At 45.7% G+C, this 19,949-nt stretch overlaps 7 non-coding genes across 7 annotated transcripts; 2 read left to right on the forward strand and 5 right to left on the reverse strand.

Annotated features, from left to right (window-relative positions):
• The first annotated feature begins 810 nt into the window (after positions 1 to 810).
• Positions 811 to 883, forward strand: Trnak-cuu (transfer RNA lysine (anticodon CUU)). Its single transcript has one exon. It is a non-coding gene; the product is annotated as a tRNA-Lys (tRNA).
• A 368-nt stretch (positions 884 to 1,251) lies between these two features.
• Trnap-agg (transfer RNA proline (anticodon AGG)) lies at positions 1,252 to 1,323 on the reverse strand. The gene has a single exon. It is a non-coding gene; the product is annotated as a tRNA-Pro (tRNA).
• A 976-nt stretch (positions 1,324 to 2,299) lies between these two features.
• On the reverse strand, positions 2,300 to 2,373 carry Trnai-aau (transfer RNA isoleucine (anticodon AAU)). Its single transcript has one exon. It is a non-coding gene; the product is annotated as a tRNA-Ile (tRNA).
• Positions 2,374 to 2,967: 594 nt separating this feature from the next.
• Trnaa-cgc (transfer RNA alanine (anticodon CGC)) lies at positions 2,968 to 3,039 on the reverse strand. Its single transcript has one exon. It is a non-coding gene; the product is annotated as a tRNA-Ala (tRNA).
• Positions 3,040 to 14,799: 11,760 nt separating this feature from the next.
• Trnav-cac (transfer RNA valine (anticodon CAC)) lies at positions 14,800 to 14,872 on the reverse strand. The gene has a single exon. It is a non-coding gene; the product is annotated as a tRNA-Val (tRNA).
• Positions 14,873 to 15,409: 537 nt separating this feature from the next.
• Positions 15,410 to 15,482, reverse strand: Trnar-acg (transfer RNA arginine (anticodon ACG)). The gene has a single exon. It is a non-coding gene; the product is annotated as a tRNA-Arg (tRNA).
• Positions 15,483 to 19,664: 4,182 nt separating this feature from the next.
• Trnat-agu (transfer RNA threonine (anticodon AGU)) lies at positions 19,665 to 19,738 on the forward strand. The gene has a single exon. It is a non-coding gene; the product is annotated as a tRNA-Thr (tRNA).
• Positions 19,739 to 19,949: the final 211 nt, after the last annotated feature.

Consider the following 19,949-nt stretch of genomic DNA (forward strand, 5'->3'; position numbering starts at 1 on the left):
TTCTATGGAACAGATGCGATATGGAATGCCGTGACATATAAAATGGAGAGACAATAACACTCAAGTTCTTAGGTTTAAAAGGGGGGGGGGGCAGAGGGAGGCGTGGACGGGAAGGGAGAGGGTGACTGTGCACTCAGAGGTGGAGGTCTTGAGTGCAAATTCCACGGCCTCCAGACAGATGTAATGAGGCGCTGAGACCTGATCAGGTTTTGCAATAATTTAACTGTTATCATTTAAGCCCCTTTACTTTGATTACATAGCAATGGGTATGTTCAGAACAACTGAAAATGCCTTAGACCACACAGTTATGTTTCTTGCTATAAGCTCATGAAGCTGACGTTCTCCCCTGTGCAAGAACTGAAAGGAGCGGGCTATGCAGCTGACTCAGCCTTCCTGCCTGACGCGTCGCTGCCTCCCTGCCATGGTCCATCATCTGCCAACAGCCTCCGCTGCCGCCGCCTCCTCCTCCTCCTCTTCCTCCTCCGTGGTTTATAAAGAAGAGAGAGAGGGGGAGGAAAAGAGAAAAGAATGGGGGGTACAGAGAAGAAGAAAGAGATCAAAACAGAAAGAGAAATGGAAGAGAGTAAAAAAGGGAAGGAAGATGGACACAAGAATGGGAAAGGAAGGGAAGTGTAAAGTAAGTGGAACACAGGGCGATAATTTCCTGCAATGTTTTTACTATTAGGGTTTCATTTTCTCTCATTTAGAAAACAAATATAAATGACGAAATAAAATCTAAAATCATATTTCATGACCACCTTTAGGAGGTGGAGTACATATTAGCCTACTGCGAAGCGTGCGGTAACGTGTGCCCGGCTAGCTCAGTCGGTAGAGCATGAGACTCTTAATCTCAGGGTCGTGGGTTCGAGCCCCACGTTGGGCGCAAGCTACATTTTGGTGAGGATTCAACTTTTTAACGTATCATTACAGGGTGATTCCTCACTGCCAAGGAAAAACTATTTTCAAGGCCCATAACTTTTACGAACTCAATCCTAATTATCGCATCACCGGAAGCGGCCATAACACCAAAGGCTGTATCCTGCGGCTGTACAGCTTTTGCAGAAAGCTTTTGTCCTTGGCTTTGGATGGCGCAGAGACTGAGACCGACCGATTGGAGGGAAAAATGAAAGTCAAATCTGAAAGCGATTGGTTTTAATTAGAAGAGAGATCAAAGTACAAACCGAAACCGAGTGCATAGAAAGAACTTACTTGGAAAAAAAAGATTTTTTTTTTAAGAAGGGGAAAAAAACTGGGCTCGTCCGGGATTTGAACCCGGGACCTCTCGCACCCTAAGCGAGAATCATACCCCTAGACCAACGAGCCAGACAGAAGAAAAGACTCTTAGGAGAAAAGTCTCTTCGTATTTAACAAACTATTTTTGTTATTTTGGTGGATGTTTAGTAAATATAGTTTACACGGCTTTTCATTTTTGGTTTGTTTGATTTTTTTTTCCCGTTTAGCCAAGTTACTTGACTCCCTTGACGTTCCTTCGGTAAACCTCTAAGGACTGTATAAACACCTCTTGACCCACCCTTGTAAGAGAAACAACTACGGCGTTTATGAAAAATACAAAAAACATAATTTCTTCTCAGATTTACTTAGTCGGTATCTGGGACCGAAACCCAAAAGGCCCAGCTGCGAAACTGAGCCACAGGTGTCACAGGGAGGCTGCACCGGCCCAAACCCTCTTGGACCTCACGACTTGATCTGGGAATTTCCCCTCGGAAATTTCATCTCGTCAGGTGAAAAATGTGCTAGCCTAGATATGCAGCCAGGCGTTCACGGACAGACAGAGAACGCAGGCGTGCAGGGGATGCGGAGGATGAGAACCCCGAGACCGTGAAAGGGAGAAGGAAGACCGAGGGAGAGCTGAGCGGAGGGATGGGCGCCACGCTTCCCTCCCGCAGACTCTGGAAAAGCGCTCAGCCTCCTACCTGAGAAATCAAAGGTACAGCAGAGCAGAGAAAGAGAAAAGTAAGTTCCTCTAGAGGCATGGACTTCCTGCCCCGAACTCGCCTTAGCAGAGACACTCACGCTAACCTCTCGTGCGAGAACTGGGACCCTCTCCTTCCTCACACATGAATTCAGGCCCCGGTAGCAGGATGTCCTGCACCGTCCTCTCGCCTTGTTGCTGCTTGAGCACTCTAGCTGGAGAAAATGAGTCCCTTGCAATTTAGCGTTGGGAGACGGAAGCGTTACAAAATGTCGGCTGTCGAGTTTCAGCCAGTTCTCTAACAATAATCCTTCGATCTATGGTTTCTGCAAATTGTATGCAATCTGAGCTGGCAAAAGCATCACCTGGCCCGTACGGGGATCGAACCCGCGACCTTGGCGTTATTAGCACCACGCTCTAACCAACTGAGCTAACCGGCCAGTGGTGAGAAACCAGCCACAAAATAACCATAACAATTTTGTAGAGCACTCTGCTTGCCTCGGAAATGTATTGCCTACCCAGCCAGCCGAATTTGCCTTCAACGAACTTACTCTTTACTGAATCTTTGCGCGATGACACACGGGATCAGAGACAGTCTCTCCGCGTTTCTTTGTTTTCAAGACAATATTATTTCTGTCTTAAAGAACAGCCGTACACCACAGATAATCGTGTGTGTGTGTGTGTGTGTGTTTCTCGAGACAGGGTTTCTCTGTGTAACAGCTCTGGGTGTCCTGGAATTCACTCTGTAGACCAGGATGCACAAATAATCTTTCATTCTGTAAAACGGAATCGTTTCTTCGATTCTCTCATTAAGCGTGGCGTTTGTTTGTTTGTTTGTTTGTTTGTTTTCTACGCTCTCCGATCCATTTGTTTCAGATAAAGTGATACTAAAATATCTTAAAGCAATCCTACGACCCGCGCTACTAATATTCCACTCGATTAGCGGTACTTTTAAAAAAGAATATAGAAAATGAATGTAGTGCAGAACATAAAGTGGAAGAATTTTTTGTTTCTGTTCTGGAACAAAAGAGAACTGGAGATGCCGGGGATCGAACCCGGGGCCTCATACATGCGAAGCATGCGCTCTACCACTGAGCTACATCCCCAGCTGCCAACGTCTGTGCTTTGAGAAGCCCCTCAATTTTTGAAATTTCTCTATGTATCTGTCTCTCTGTTTCTGTCTCTGTCCTCCCCCCCATCCCCCTCTCTCCTTCTGAAATTGGGAAATTTAGAACGTTTATGGGTTTGCTTTTTATTCTGAAATGGTTAGAGAGGCAATAGTCAGTCGCCAGCTTTTCAGGTAACAGAGACCTTCTAGGCACTGGATACTGGTCACCTCACTAGCTGTCCAAAAAGAACACCTAGAAACCCGACAAGGACGAAGAGACCTTGAGAAGCCTTCTTTAAAAACGTCTTTCTTTGCTTTGCATTTTTTCAAAAGCAGCTAAAGCCAAGCAATATTAAATAGCTGCTTCCACCCTCACTTTACATTCACGGTGTCACCGGAAGCAATTCAGGTGCTCCCTCCCTTACAAGCTCCAGCGACAGAGCCACTCACTTTTCAAAGAAGAGAATTCAAAGTGGGCCCAAATGATATCAATGTTGATACCAATATCAAATACCCATGTTGCTATTGATCTTGGAAGCCTAGGAATAGAATATGCATGTTGCTACATCTCAACTATATAAACTACAATAAATATATACACCACACACACACACACACAGATAGGATGGGTATATATGTGGTAAACCACAACATAATGTTCATGATCCTCAACTACCCAAGGCAAACAGATTATAAACTAGTGGCGATGGATTAAACTAATAGACATATTACCAATTTTTACCATTCTCTTGACCTCTAAACATGTATGTTTATTGGCTTGGTTGTTTCCAAACACAGAAAACAATTGTACTGCAAATAATTTATTGTTGGGGAACAGTCCTCTGTTTCATATCTTCACGTTTTGTTATTGACAAATTGACTTCCCTTTGTTTCAGATTGTTCTCAAGAATGACCAAAGCAATTGGCCTTAGACAATTATGTCTCCAAAGTAATGGGCAGTCATACTGACTGCTATGTATGAAACGAATCCCCAACTTTGTAATTCCTTCTCCAAACACTGCATGTGCAGACTCAGAGAATGTTAGTGTCTTCTTTTATGAACTGGAGCCCAGGAACCAAAGCACAAATGGTGATACTCTGTCACTGATAACAAACTCTTACCACGTGTGGTGGTGCACGCCTTTAATCCCAGCACTAGGGAGGCAGAGGCAGAGGCAGAGGCAGAGGCAGGTGAGTTCAAGGCCAGCCTGGTCTACAAAGCTAACATGGAGAGACCCTGTCTCAAAAAAACAAAACACAAAAAAATAAAAAACTGTTTCTTGTTCTTTCCTTTTGCCATGTGGGACTGAGCATGGACCTTTGGTCGCCAGGATTAGCTGCTCACGTTTACCCACTGATCATCATGAGGCCATTTTGCATTTTTTTGAAACAGGGTTCCATGTCGCCCAAGCTGGCCTCTAACTGACAATGTACTGGACTCTGGTCTAGAGCAGGATCTTGCTAAATTCCCTTCCTGGGTGCTGCTGTTCCAGGCCTGTGGCTTCCATCCTAGGCCCCTCACAATCCACCAGAAGAGGACACGGATTCCCTGGAGCCGGAGCTACACACAGTTGTGAGTCACCGTGTGGGTGCTGTGTCTTGAGCCCAAGTCCTCTGTAAGAGCAGCTAGAGCTCTTAAGCTGTATTTTATTTTGTCTTCATCTAAACTGGGCAGCTGTTCCACTTCCTCCTAGACAGTGCTGACTTGTTGGCAGTCTGTTCTACTGTTACTTCTGGTGCCTCCTGAATCGAACCATTCAAGGGCCAGCACAAAAACATCTGTGAAATCCAAATATCATCATGGTTCCTGAAAGCTTCAAAGCAAACTGGATAAAATCTGAAATTCCACATGAGGGGGGAAAAGCTTTTGTGGAATTGACTTTGCCTAAGACCATGGATTTCCCACATTCCTTTGCTTGTTTAAGGAACTAGTTATTAATTCCTCATTAGCAAAGTAATGGATTTCATCGTGTACCACCTGACCTTGAACTTGCTACGGGCTGGAAAGCCTTCTGCTCTGGGCTTCCGGTCCTGGGATGGCAGGCATGCCCCACCCTAAGCACATAAGATGAGCTCTTTCACACAGCTGCATCCCCAGACCCCCCACGCCCCCTTCTTATGTTTCTTCTAACATCAGCTTAATTGTCCCAAAGGTAATATAAAGAGAGCTCTGCAAACTTCCTTCTGATATGGGGTTGTTCGAGAAACCACACAGTACAAGTGTGGACTTCTTCACTTTTGCTGCTGTAAAAGCCTCTCCTCCGATGGGATAGCTTTTCCCCTGCACTATGTACCAACCTTTGACTCCTGACTCTGGTGAGTGAGAAGCCCTTGGACCTGCTATATAGCTTTGGCACAAAACTAAAGCTCTAAACATTTTGTGAATACATCAAGAACTAGTCGTCCTCGTAGCCCCCCCGGTCCCCCCACCACCACCACACAGCTTGTCTCCCCATATCTTCCAGACTCACTTCTCCACTTTGAACTAGAGTCTCTGCTCTGTAGTATATTAGGGGCCATGTCTAAGTGTGTCCAGGAATGGGCTGAACTCTACTTAATCTTTGTATGCCCGTGGACATGTCCAACACCGCTCCTATTGCCACCGTGTGAGTCTTGATAATCAAGGTCACCATGGCTACAATCCCAGCCCTTTGGAGGTGGAAGCAGGAGGATAAGGAGTTGAAGCTGAGGCTAGTGAGATGACTTGAACACTTGGTGCTCTTCCAAAGGACCCAGACTCCATCCCAGCACCCACAGGCTGGCTCACAAACATGTCACTCTAGTTCCAGTGAATCCAATGCCTTTCCTGTCCTCCATGGACACTGCACACAGAGGTTCACAGGCAAGAAAAAAAAAAAAAAAAAAAAAAAAAGGAATTAGAATAAAACAGTTTGTTTGTTTTTTTTTTTTTTTTTTTTTTTTTTTTTTTTTTGGTTTTGGAGACAGGGTTTCTCTGTGTAGCCTTGGCTGTCCTGGACTCACTTTGTAGACCAGGCTGGTCTCGAACTCACAGCGATCCACCTGCCTCTGCCTCCCGAGTGCTGGGATTAAAGGCGTGCGCCACCACGCCCAGCTAAACAGTTTGTTTTTTAACATTAAGCTTTATTTAATTAGACATTTCTTGGTAGCCCCATGAGATTTGGGGTTATTGGGAAGTTTAGACCACTTGCCTATCTTTATGGGGCGCATCATGCTTATAGGATTCGTGATGGCAATCTCTAGAGGGGAAGCTCATCTGAGGCATGCCCCCGTCTCAGGCCTGTCTCCTAGTGAGGCATCTGGAGCTCCACAAAAGCATTTACTGCATCCATAAACTTTCCACCAACTACTTAACTTTTTAACTTCTAAAATTCTTTGAATCAAACCAGGGATTCCATAGTCAGGAGTTAATTCACCTGAACAGCAGTGCATCTTCATAAAGATCCCATAGGAGGATGTTTAATCAGAGTGGGTAAATACCCAGACAGTGAAGATCCACACCATGCCAGAGTTTTGTTTTGTTTTGTTTTTGTTGTTGTTGTTGTTTGTTTGTTTTGGTTTTTGAGAGATACAGCAGCAGAAAAGAGGGTGTCAGAGACTGGAAGCAATTCTGGGTGAATCAAGGAACAGACCTTACAAAATACCAGGCTACCTTCCAGTAGGCCCACATGCCTACTGTACTCCCGCAGACACGGCTCTCAGTGCTCACATGCACTACTGCACTCCCACAGACACAGCTTTCGGCGCTCACACACACCAGTTATGGTCCCTTGTCGTATAAGGTTGTGTGTTTTTCTCTACCTTCTCCCAGCCTAGAACATATAGGCTCCAAGAATACATAGGCAATATCTCCTTTACAGATGCTCATCCACACCTGCACTGACTAGCATTAGAAAGAAATTGCAACCATGAGAAATAAAAAATACAACTACATGCATAGATATGTGTCAGAAGAGTACACAGATGAGAGCTGAGTTCAGCAAACTTGCTGGGCATCAAAGTTAAAGACAACATCAACATCCACTGTCCTCTGGAGTAAGAATTCTAGAATTTAAAAAAAAACCAAAACCACAGAAATGCTTTCATTTTAATCTCAAGTGTGGAAATATGTGACTGCTTTGGACTGTCTACAGAAGCAGTTGGCTATGATTTGTCTTGTGCTCCAGAAGAGGAATGGTTTTGCCAACTACAGATAGTTTCTCTGATTGTGTGACATTTGGAATTCGGGGAACTTTTCAAAGAGTTCATACATGCGAGGGCCGGGAGAGGCAGGGTCAGTGATCGTTGCTGGTTTAGGGAGGTTGGTTGCAGTTTGCTAGTAGCCGTGGTCAAAGAAGAACCAAAAGAAAAGAAATTAGATTCAGGGATTTTCCTAATCCCTCTCTCCCCTCAACCAAGTAGAATAACATTAAATAGTAGAAAGTCTCTCTGGAATGTTAATAAAAGATATTTACATAGAACATTATAAAATGTTATAAAGACATTTAAAATTATAACAAATAAAGAACTGTACCATGTTTACAGACTGGAAGTGTCAGTATTATATAAAAAGATTTATCTCACCAAATTATTGGCTAAACTCAATACAAATCCAATCCAAACGTGCAACATGTTTTAGCCTAGAACTTTTATGGAAGAACAAACAACTAGAATTGCCAAGATACTTATGAGGAAGAAAAAGCTGGCAGTGAGATTGGCCAGCATTTTGACAAAAGGCAGCAGTGCCTTGTTTTGTATTACCACCATTTCTAATGCTGAGGTCATTAGACAATAGTGCCTCAAAGTTAGGCCAGTGAGCAGCGCTGCAGATATCGAAAATCAATGTAGCAATAAATCGCTCTTGGCCACGGGAGTGCATTGGTGACATTTTTCCATGTGTAAACACCAGACTACTCATGCCAAGGTTGGCGTTTTAAAATTTATTTTAAATTCGGGCTCCTTAAATCTTTCTCCCTACTCTACCTTAACCCCAATCCCTTCCAACACCCCAATGCTGGGGGCCAGCCCTAGCACTCCACATGTTGTGAGGGTCCTTGAAGCAGGGATGAGTGGTAGTGATACAAAATCAACTCTCCAGTCAGAAGTTTGATGCAAGTTGACAGGCAGTGATCTCAGCAGCTGCTATCAGGCAGGCGTGCTTAGCACAGAATACAAAGCTCAGTTTTTTAAGGAAGTAAAATCAAAAGGCCAGTCATTTCATATGACAATTGCATAAAATTTTATAGAACTTAAACTTCATCTAAATTTCAGAAAACGGAAGCAAGTCCCATGCCTATGCCCTGCTAACCCTCAAAGCAAGCACACCATTATTTTATTTATTAACTTTAGTGTTTGAACTCTTCAGCCAGTTTTATTTTGGTCAAAGGGCACAGCTTTTGCGGTTTCCTCTCATCTAGACATTTGTACTTTTAGGCTATTTTTGTAGAAAAATGACAGACATTAAAACCTCAACGTGTGGTTAATCTTTCAAGCTCAGATTGATGCCTAGGTAGGCATCTTTTATAGAATCCCTGAGTACAGCAAAATGTGGCTGCATCCTTAAGGGCTTCTTGAACAGCTCTAATATGCTCTTTAGGGATCCTAATCATTTCTTTAGTATGACAGTTCCAAGGTTTGTTATCGGTGGCAGCTAATCTTCCCATAAGTCAAATCACTGATCCAAGCTGCTCTGCCTTTCCAGGGAAGCCGCACCCGGTGACTTGCCACTCCCCTCTCCTTATCACACTGCATTGGCCTCGTCTAGGAAGCAGCATTTCTGGATCCAACTTATAACCTCCTGGGGGATATCTGACGGGTTCCCACCATTTCCCACTAATCTTATATCCATTGCTTACCATGCTGCTCTCAGTTTATGCCTTCCTCAGAATCCACCCAAGCCTTCTCTTTAAAGTTATAGGGTTTTTTTTTTCCCTTTTGCCTAATCAAAGGTTCAGCCCTCGAAATCTCTTTCCTCAATGCCTCATGCTTTTCATATGCCATTTGTAAATCATAAACCATTGCAAACTTTAGTAAGGAACAATTCTTACATTTCCCCAAATTATAGCTGCTTCCTCATCTGAAACATCTTCACAGCATATTCACAGCAACATGAATTGTTGGCCAGGTATTATTATCAGGTTTTGGCAAAACATCCAGATTTCTGTGCTCAGTGATTCTAGGAGAAGCAAGACAGGGAAGGAGAGTACATCAGACAAGGAGAGAGCGAGCTGAGTGAAAGCTGCCATCATGAATTGTATGGTGGAAAGCAACAGGTGACGCACATAATGTGATGCGCTTAGGGGTCAGGGGGTATCGGATTTGTGGGTGGGGGTAGGGGTCAGGGAGTATCGGATCTGTGGGTGGGGGTGGGGGTCAGGGGGTATCGGATCTGTGGGTGGGGGTAGGGGTCAGGGAGTATCGGATCTGTGGGTGGGGGTGGGGGTCAGGGGGTATCGGATCTGTGGGTGGGGTTCGGGGGTATCGGATCTGTGGGTGGGGGTGGGGGTCAGGGGGTATCGGATCTGTGGGTGGGGGTGGGGGTCAGGGGGTATCGGATCTGTGGGTGGGGGTGGGGGTCGGGAGTATCGGATCTGTGGGTGGGGGTGGGGGTCAGGGGGTATCGGATCTGTGGGTGGGGGTGGGGGTCGGGAGTATCGGATCTGTGGGTGGGGGTGGGGGTCAGGGGGTATCGGATCTGTGGGTGGGGGTCGGGGGGTATCGGATCTGTGGGTGGGGGTGGGGGTCAGGGGGTATCAGATCTGTGGGTGGGGGTCGGGGGGTATCGGATTCAACTCCTTTTCATTCAGGATCATCTGGAGGAGACCTCAGACTTGGATCTTTGTCAGATGACTTGTAGGGCTTCCACTCCAGGAGTTCTAGCTATGCCCTTAACGGCACCCCAACATCAGGTAGGGGAGAAAGGTTAGTAGGGAGAGGGGGTGGAGTTTTCCTTAGTTGCTTCCTGCTCTTCAGGGTCATCGGGTTCCCTGGGGCAAGTCCAGTCCTCATTTCTGGACATCTCCAGCTTCTCGGCAAACTGCATCAACAGCAGCCAGAAGCAGCAGGGGGAGCAATGGCCTCCTTCTTTCTCAGAGTCCCAGTCTCTCTCTGGGTCTGCCCTTTATCCCCACTGACAAAGACCACACCCTCACACCAGGTAGTTCACAGTTGGCAAAGATCGCCTGCCCTTTCCCCAGGCAGTTATCCACTGTGGACAAACTGGAGCAGCCCCCATACCTCACACCTGGGATTAGAACAAAAACATGTGTACATATAAGCCAAAACTTCCACAACACCAAGGTTAAGAAAGATAAGCTGGAAGTAAGACACATGGAGGCTGACATACAATAAGAAAAACACTAGGACTCATAGTGGAACTAATACAATTAGTCAAATAGCATTTTTTTCATAGTTTTCATATCCCCTGCACCCCGGGTACAGAATAGCAAAAGCTGAAACAGCACAGGCCTGGAGTCCACCAGGTGCAGCAGGAGGCATGGCCCCTCAGTGTCTTCTTGTGACGGAGCATCCGTCACAGGTGGGCATGGAGGAGGTGGCAGAGGTGAAAGTTCTGTCTGTGAGTTAGTGCAGAAAGTTCTGGCACAACCAATTGGTATGACACCCACAAAGACAGATCAGCATCCTGTGAAAACAAACAAGCAAAGCTTCTCCTGGAAGCTGGTAAAATGCCTGGTTCTTTCCATTTTTGCATTAGTGACTCTTTCCATTTTACTAGAGGTTTAGGAGTAAATCCTATTTTTAAATGATTTTTTTAAAACTTCTATTTTGTTCTGTAACATTTAAATGAGTAATAAAATAAAGAACTTGACTTAAACTATGATGGAGGGGAGAGTGTTTATATTCTCCCTTCTGTAATTTAGATATCTGTGCTTTAAAGTTTGATGGGCTTAGCGGGGGGGGGGGGGGGTGGGGGGGTGGCCACGCCTTTAATCCCAGCACTCGGGAGGCAGAGGCAGGCGTATCTTTGCAAGTTTGAGGCCAGCCTGGTCTACAAAATGAGTCTAGGACAGCCAAGGCTACACAGAGAAACCAGAAAAGAGAATGCTGTTCTTATGAAAAAGAGACCGATATTCCTGCCAATGATATCCTTTTTGACAGCGAGGGTGTGGCCAGCGAGGCGTGCCTGGATTTACGCCCTGAGTAAGACCAGGAGCATTAAAGTTTACAGAGCCACCTGTCCTGTTGGGGCATTGTCTGCTAATATGTCCAGGCTTGCCACACGAAAAGCATTTGCGAGCCGTGTCTCCCTGACCTTGATTAGTTAGACACCAAGCAATGGTCTGTGCAGTAGCTACAGCTTTTAGATATGAGAGACTAACCTCAGCACGTGCCTTGATACAATCAGAAATATTTCCGTACTTTCTGATGGGCCTCAGCCGTGACTGACAAGCAGGCATAGCATTCTCAAAAGCCAGCTGTTTTAAAATGATCTCTTCTGCCTCCGAGTTAGACACCACTCTTTTTACCGCCTCTGTCAGCAGCTGGGCAATAAATTCCTGAAAAGGTTCCTCCGGTCTGCTTCACTTTAGCAAGCCCCTTGGTATTTGCATTGTCCACAGGCCCGCGTCTCCACGCTCCCAGGGCTGAAGTTGGCAGCAGAGCTTTCTTTAGCTCGTTTTAGCTGAGCTGCCCCTGGGAGCCACTCCCATAAGCACTGCATATGTTAACGCTTTCTTTCATCCTATGTTAGCTCTTTCGAGGCACCTTAGACAGCTCTATACGAATCAAGTCAGCCTTCCATAGGAAAAAACTGCCTCCAGTTAAGCGGGCTCTAGCCACCTGAATCCAATCATGAGGAGTCGTCCCCAAGAGTGAGGGTACTGCGGAAGCAGGTCCCAGCGCAGACCTAGCCTGTTTTATCTCCTTCATGGAAACGGCCCCCATGAGGGATCTTACCCTATTCATCATTCCCCATAATCATGGTGAAAATTCCTAGTGAGTCCACCCTGCTGCTGGGTTTGCCACGCGGCGCGGCAGCTGTGAATCCCCCCAGGCCACTTTTGTTTTCTTTTCACGTTTGTCTAGGGGTCGTGTGGACTCACTTACAGTCCGGCTCTGCGGGGGAGGCCAGTCAGGGTTCTGATACTCAGCAGCGTCCCTCTCCAACTCAGGTTCCTCCTCTCCCGCTATTTTCCTGGGGATCCCCTAGCAAGGGGTAAACACTGTCTTAGATCTCCTCGTGAGAGGGGGAGCACACAGGCGCTCTTTATCGGCTGCCAGGGCCTGCTTCAGTACGTTCCAGATACCAAACGTTGTAAGGGGCACGTCCTTTCCTCCATACCAGTTCTCAATGTCTGTGCCTACTGTTAGCATTCTGGTTCAGTCTGCCTACTGTGACGTCACTGCTTACCTGCCATTGGGGCGTGGCCCTGCCCAGGGCTATATAAAAGGACAAACCCTGCTCTTGGCTCCCTCTCTGCTCTCTCTACTCCCTCTCTACCTCTTTTACTCTCTACCCCACTCTATCTCTCCACTACTCTCTACCTCCTTCTCTGTCCTCTCCTCCTTCTCCCTCTCTCTCCCTCTCTCCCCCCCCTCTCTCCTCCCCCTTTCATGTTCTCCCCATCGTCATTTAATAAACTGATCTATAATATAATATCTGGTAGCTTATCATCTTATTTCTTATTATTAAACATAAAATTTACTTTCTTCCATGTTTCTACATCTAAAGTTCCCGCGTCTGGAAACCAGGGGCTGACTGTGTGCACCAACTGGAGAAAATCAGTCAGCTGACTAGAGCTAAACTTAATTCCCTTTTTTCTTAAATATATGTTTAATAATACCAATAAAGAACCTTCTGTCCTTAGATTCACCTTGTCCCATGTTAACAGAACACGCAAGAGACAACTTGTCCTAACTCGGCACTCACTAAGGGGGGGTGGGGTGGGGAATGGCTGTAGCACCCCAGGTGGGACTCCTATCCACACCCAAACAATAGGGAGCTTACCTCCTCAGGTCCCTGTTCCAGGTGCCACATACCACAAGCCAGCTCCAACACAGACAGGTAAACTAAGGGAGTTGGAGATTAATCACTCAGCAGACTTTTCTCTAAGAAAGCAAAACTTTTGTTTTTGTTTGTTTGTTTTTCAAGATAGGGTTTCTCTATGTAGCCTTGGCTGTCCTAAACTCGTTTTGTAGACCAGGCTGGCCTCGAACTCACAGCAATAGGACTGCCTCTGTCTCCAGAGTGCTGGCATTAAAGGCATGCACTACCACCACCACCCGGGCACATTCTACTCTTAATTCTAATTTTATTACGTCTTTCCGGGAAAACGGCTTAAACCATCTCCTTAAACTTTCTAGCAACCGCCCTAACTTCCTAAAACTATTTAAACCAAATCAGGAATTCTGTAAAAATCATTAATTCATCTAAACAACCTTAGTCCATGAAAATTCATCTTCATATTGATCTGCAGGAAAATTGCCCAATAGAGTGGCCTAGTTCCCAAGAAGCAACCAAACCATGCTAGACACAGGAGGAATACAGCAATGACAAACATGAGAAGGCACTCATATCCTCTCAGATATAAGTAAGCTCCTACTGTCAAAACTGCGAGCTACACCTATCACCAGGCTTTGGTGGTCTGATGGTCTACGCCCCAAACTAAGAGTCAAATAAATCCTCTTTCCCTGACGTTGTCTTACGCCCAGATCTCGAGGTTCCCCCAAAGACCACTCTGGAGCCACTTCTGACGCAAGTGCACGAGGGTTGTTTATTCACGCTTAGGCTGGGGCACTCAGCTGTCACAGACTCCGCGGCTAAGAGTATGGGGCTTTAGTATTTAAGGCAAGGTTTCTAGTGCGGTTACAGCAGGCTGGGGAAATTCTACTGAGGAGTGTTCATCATTGGCTAGAGCTTAGGTAAAGGGGGGCGGGGTCTTGTTTTCTTCTAATTAGCCGCTAAATTAGCCTTAGCAGCAGCGGGTCACAATGTACACGTGGTGCCTTGTCAGGTGTGGATTTTGGGCGGCCTTTCCTGACATTCTCCATAGGCTGTTGCTAGGGAATGGCTGACTAGGCCGTCTTGTGGTTTTCTTTGCGACTGAAGTTCCTTTTCTTGAGAAACAGAAATTCAGACTTAATGCTGCGTTAGTAAAAACTGAAGCCTTTCTCGGGGTCTGCTAACCTTTAAACAGAATGGTGTCACGCAAGACTCCACATTCCCTTAAAAATGGAGTTCCCTTTTCAGAAATGGGGTTACACAGGCTTCACAGTGGCGTCTCCTCAGGTATATAGTCACTGGAATAAGAAAATAGCTAATTCCTAAGGCAACGTTATATTTCCTAGAGTTGTCTGAAAGTTTGGAATCAGTTGTCAACTTGCATCCCGCCTTCCAAGTTTGCCCGCGGTTTCAGGTCGGCCTCTGGTTTTGGCTAGGTGAGAGGCACGAGGTGAAGGCAGGCTGGGTCCCTGGGGTCCCCAAAGCCGGACGCCGCCTCGGCTCGCTCTCACCTGTCTTCACGGAAAGCCGGCCTGCCACGGCCTGTTCCGGATGCCGCGTCACGACAGCACCTGTGGAAACGCTGGGGACCGGGAGAGGTCGCCATGGGAGGGCAGGCGGGCACTCACCGGAGCCCCTGCCGCGGCGAGCAGCGCGGGGACCGGAAGGAGCCCCGGCTCCGCTTCCGGCAGCCGGTCAGCGCGGGAAGAGGAGTCGCAATCCCCTCAGAGGCCTTGGAGCTGGTGTGGGAAATCAGATCTTCCCAGAGGAGCGTCGATATAATATAATGAAAATTACTTAGAACGGTTCGTTGTATTAAAAACGTAAAGCACCAGCTGCTGTTTCCGCCCGGTTTCGAACCGGGGACCTTTCGCGTGTGAGGCGAACGTGATAACCACTACACTACGGAAACCAGCTGGTATAGCCGGGCTTGTACGCCTACTTGTACGCAGCAATTCTCTGGTGTTTGGCTGTTCAGATGTCCACTGTGCTTAAACCTGAGAAACAGGAGCAAACACGAACCTCTGACCTCATTATTGGAGCCTGAAGCTAAAGTCTTACTATAAAAACGTCCGAATAGGAAAGAATAAAACAGAAGACTCAATGGTTTCTCCAAGTTATCCTTTTTATTAAAATTAGTTGCTCTGAACAGATTTTAAATCATCCTGCAACCAAAACGGACTGGCGAGGAAGCCCGGCCTATGATGACGCCATCGCAAGGTCCGACGCGTAGTTTGCTCTACAGAAAAGCAAGGAGCCATAAGAGAGGCTGCGGCAGGAGGCTTGCTATGAATTCTCAAAACACAACAATAATAGTGATGGTCTCAGTGTGATTTTCTTGCTTCTTTTTTGTTTGGTTTTGCTACTGGCAAACTCAGACTTAAATGGACTTTGTTCGTTAAATTTGTGAGGTCAAAACACGAAACACTAAAAGGACAGTACTGCACCCTGAGCCAGCCAGGAGTCGAACCTGGAATCTTCTGATCCGTAGTCAGACGCGTTATCCATTGCGCCACTGGCCCTGCATACGTAAGCCCCTGGGTGGGGCAACTAGTTACTGTTTCGGGCTTTAAATTTGTCCTGCCTTCTTGGCTTAGGGTTTTGTTTAGAGCAGTGGGTTCTAGATTCTTTTACCTTAATTCCAGGTTTGTTTCTGTCCTACCCCCAAAGCAGAGGTGAGAGGTGTCCCCATATCGCCTTTCTATTCACTCTCGTATTCATTCAGCCAATATTGCTGAGTGTAAGGGAGATAAAAAAAAAAAAATAGTAAAGAAAACAGATTCTCTCGTGTCCTCTTGAAAGTAACATGGAAGTTCTGACAGTAAAGCTCTAAATAAAACTGTGATTGATTTGGGGGGAAATAATACAAGGAAGGAAAGTGGAGCATGTCACGGGGTCACCTGGTGTTTTCTCCTTGTCTCCGTTCTATGGGTTGTTTTACCCTAGGATCACAGCAGGCAGTCTCACGGCTCTCAGCAGGGTTACTTTCTAAACAAAGATGTTTTTCATATGTGTGTTTCAGTCTTTCAATATTTGTGAAAAGGCGTCTCTATTCTCATGCATTGCGTATAAATCAAGGACTGTTCAACAGAATTGAATTTGCTTGATGTTGAGACTATACATGTTGAGATTAGAAAACTATTTAGTTTTGGTGCGTATAGTTTCAACGATCTTTAGCACGCGTCTGTTTTTACATCTAAGCATTAGGAAAGCCTGCTTAATAGTTTCTCCTCAAAAGCACGGCTCTTTTCATGAGGGTTTGTACACAGACCCCTAAGGTAAAATTTGGTGATTTTCCACTCCATCTCAGAATGATGCTATTATATATAAAGAAAAGAGAAAAAGGTTGCAAAAAGAAACTGATTACATTGAAACGTGTCACCAACACAAAGTGACAGGAGCACAAGGTTAGAATTCCAGCACTGAGGAGGTGGAGACAGAAGGTCACAGTTAAGGTCATCTTCTGATCAGTACTTAGCAAGCAAGCTCCAGCCATCCTTCTACCTGAGACCCTGTCTCCAACCAACCAATCAACCAACCATCAACCCACCAAACAAACAAAGCATGCACCTTTGTGTGCTTGGATTTTCAGTAAGGAAGATAACTCAGGTGCCCTGAGGCCTGTTTAACCACGTCTCTAAAAGCTATCAGCTCTTTCTGAGGGTCCTGAACGGCGTTAACTTAGATGGCTGGATGCTGTGTCCCCACGCCCTGTCCTCTTGTTTTAAACTATAAAAACTCCCTTCATTTTGCAAAATTTGAAGGTTTGTCTTTGGCTGTCTCAATATAAGCTATGTCCACAGCAAGGTATTATTTCTCCTTATTTGGTGTGTGTGTGTGAGAGAGAGAGAGAGAGAGAAAGAGACAGACAGAGAGAGAGATCCAGCTTCTTCCAATTGGTGATTGTATTGAGCAAAGAAAGCAAATCCAGAAGAAAACAGAATCAGCAGAAGAATACATCATTAGCTTTCTTACATGATTGACAGGATGAAAACTTATGCAGCTGCTCGACTGAGTATCCTGGACTCCAAGTGGACCCACCATGCCCAGCTACGTTAATGTTTAATTACATAACTGGGCATTACAGCCTGGCCAAACTGACACATTAGTCTAGCACTGTGAAGAACTCTCTCGGCTAGGTCTCTGTAGTTTTGTTCCAAGGCATATTAAAAACTGCTGTCTGTGTCTCCTCATTTCTCTAACATGAACAGTGTGGAACACAGAGCTCTGGACTGTCTCCATTCTTGGATGTGTGAGGCAGAGTAATTATGAGGTTGCTATGAGCCTGCCTTCCTAGTCATAGTAGAGGCTGCATGGTGGTGTGAAAGTTTGGGTTTATATGTAAACATGTTTTTGTCTTAATCCCAGGTGTGGGCTATGGGGGCTGCTCTAGTTTGTCCACAGCTGTGAATGACCTCGTGCGGTCTTTGTCAGTGGGCATAAATGCCAGACCCAGAGAGCAACTGGAGGATCAGAGGAAGAAGGGAGGCTGCTGGTGCTTCCCCGCTGCTGCTCCTGGGTGCTGTTGATGCAGTGTGACCATAAGAAGTTGGAGCGATCCTGATTGGACTTGCCCCAAGGAACCTGATGACACTAAACAGCAGGAAGCAGCTAAGGACAACTCTGCGCCCCTCCCCACTGACATTCTTCTTTCTCCCCTACCTGGTGTTGGGTGTTGGAAGGGATTGGGGTGGAGTAGGGAGAAAGAGATTTAAGGAACCCAGAATAAAAACAGTTGTTTAAAAGTCCGCCAACAGCATGGAAATAGCATCACTCTCTGTGTCTGCCTGTGTCTGTCAGCCTGTGTCTCCCTGTGTTTGTCTGCCTGTGTCTGTCAGCCTGTGTCTTTCAGCCTGTTTCTGCCTGTGTCTTTCAGCCTGTGTCTGCCTGTGTCTGTCAGCCTGTATCTCCCTGTGGCTGTCTGCCTGTGTCTGCTGCTTGTTTGGTTTTTTGAGACAGGGTCCTGGTGCAAGGCTCACCTCATGCTCTCTATGCTAAGGATGACCTTGAACTTCTTCTCCTGCTTCTACTTCCCGAATGTTAAGATTATAGGCACAAGCCCAGCTCACACAGACCTGTAAAGAATTGCTCTGAGTTTTACCTTCTAAGAACCATCTCAGGTTCAACAATTCCTTTGACTTCTTAGAAATTCATGCAGATGTCACCAGCTTTCAGTCAAAGGAGAAATACAAACCAAATACAATCAATGTTGGTTTCCACCACGATTTACTTAGAGCTATATTATGTGAATGAGCCTTTGAACACAACATTAAAAATATGATGGCTAACTATAAGATTAAGAAGCGAAAGCTGGAAAGATGACTCAGCAGTTAAGAGTGAACAGTGCTTATCCAAAAGATTTGAGCTCAGTTCCCAAGTTAGGCAGCTCACAACTGCCTGTAGTTCCAGCTCCAGGGGATTTAACTCCCCTTTCAGACTCCTTAGGCACCAGCATCCAGGCAAACACTCACACACACACAAACATTTAAAAATTAAAAGAAATAGATGCTTATCTTAGAATCCATGGATCATAAGTACTAAGTTCACGGATCATAAAGCATATAATGAAAGTGCGAACTCCAGCACTCACAGACCTTGACTGTGTCCGTCTCTTGTCATCCAATGGCTGGCTGTCTTAGTTAACTCCTTCAACTACCGACACCATCTAGGAATACTGGAAATGTTGAGTTTTAACATCATCGCTCAGATAATAGGTCTTACGAAACCCAACCAGTTGTAACTGTAGGTTTTCACTTGTGAAGTTCCTTTCATAACTATGGCAACAGTTTATAAGCTTATTCGAATTGTACTTCGAGGATGGGGTTTATTTTAACAGAGAACTGAGTAAGTGGGGAGGAGGCACAAGTATACAGCTCCTGGGACAATACAGAAATCTTGCAAATGCTCTTTACTCGACCTTTTATCAAATCAGACCGTTTGGACAAATGTAAGACGCCTTTCCTGCCATAGACGGTGCATACGAGCCTCTGCTTTACACCTTTTTAACAATAGGCTGTTTATTATTTAGTCTTAAATTGTTAAGGCTTGAGTCTGGAACTCTTCGTTAATTTTAGAACCAAGAAAGAGGTAGATGAAACCCAGGTTTACAGGGGGAAGTGGGAGCAGTTACAGAATTGTCAAAATCTTAAATTTCAATTTACTTAAAAGTCATAAAATAAGAAAGCTTGCTTGCTTGCTGCATGGACCCTTTTGGCTGTTGGGAATGTTTTGATCAACATAAATTTTCTTTGTGTGTGTGTGTGTGTGTGTGTGTCTGTGTGTGTGTGTGTGAGAGAGAGACAGACAGACAGACAGAGAGAGAGACAGAGAGAGAGAGACAGAGAGAGAGAGACAGAGAGAGACAGAGACAGAGACAGAGACAGATAGACAATGTACCCTGCCTGTTTTTCCTTAATGCCTGGGTGGTGCTTTAATCAGTGTGATGATAAGCCGCGTAGGTCTTGCCCTTCCGGGTAGCTTCCTTCCTGAGCATCCAGTCTGCACACGTAGTTTGCCCGCCCACCGCGACCAGGACTCAGTTTTCCTGTAGCTGAGCGGATTCTCAAGTCTTTGAAGAGAAGCCGAGATCATTTTTAGGATTTCGGGAACTGCCTGGTCATCTTCAATTAAGGGCTGAGGGTAGATGCAACAAAAAACTACGTTCGTTCCTTTTCTTTGTTGATTTGAGGCGCTGAGAGCGTGCTGGCTCCGTGGCTTAGCTGGTTAAAGCGCCTGTCTAGTAAACAGGAGATCCTGGGTTCGAATCCCAGCGGGGCCTTTTTGTGGTTTTTCCCGAAGTTCAACATCAACATCAAAGTCGTCTTCACGCACTGCCTGCACTTCACCAAAGTAGTTACCCAGGTTGGAATGTGCATTTTAATTTACAAAAGTAAGTAAATTAGTTTTCCCTAAAAACAAATGTATGCATTTCTTGGTGCTTGTAATTTTGTTCCACATTATACCTTCCCGCCTAGCAAACACAAACATTA

This window comes from Acomys russatus, chromosome 3 (assembly GCF_903995435.1).
Source record: "Acomys russatus chromosome 3, mAcoRus1.1, whole genome shotgun sequence".
Classification (NCBI taxonomy): domain Eukaryota; kingdom Metazoa; phylum Chordata; class Mammalia; order Rodentia; family Muridae; genus Acomys; species Acomys russatus.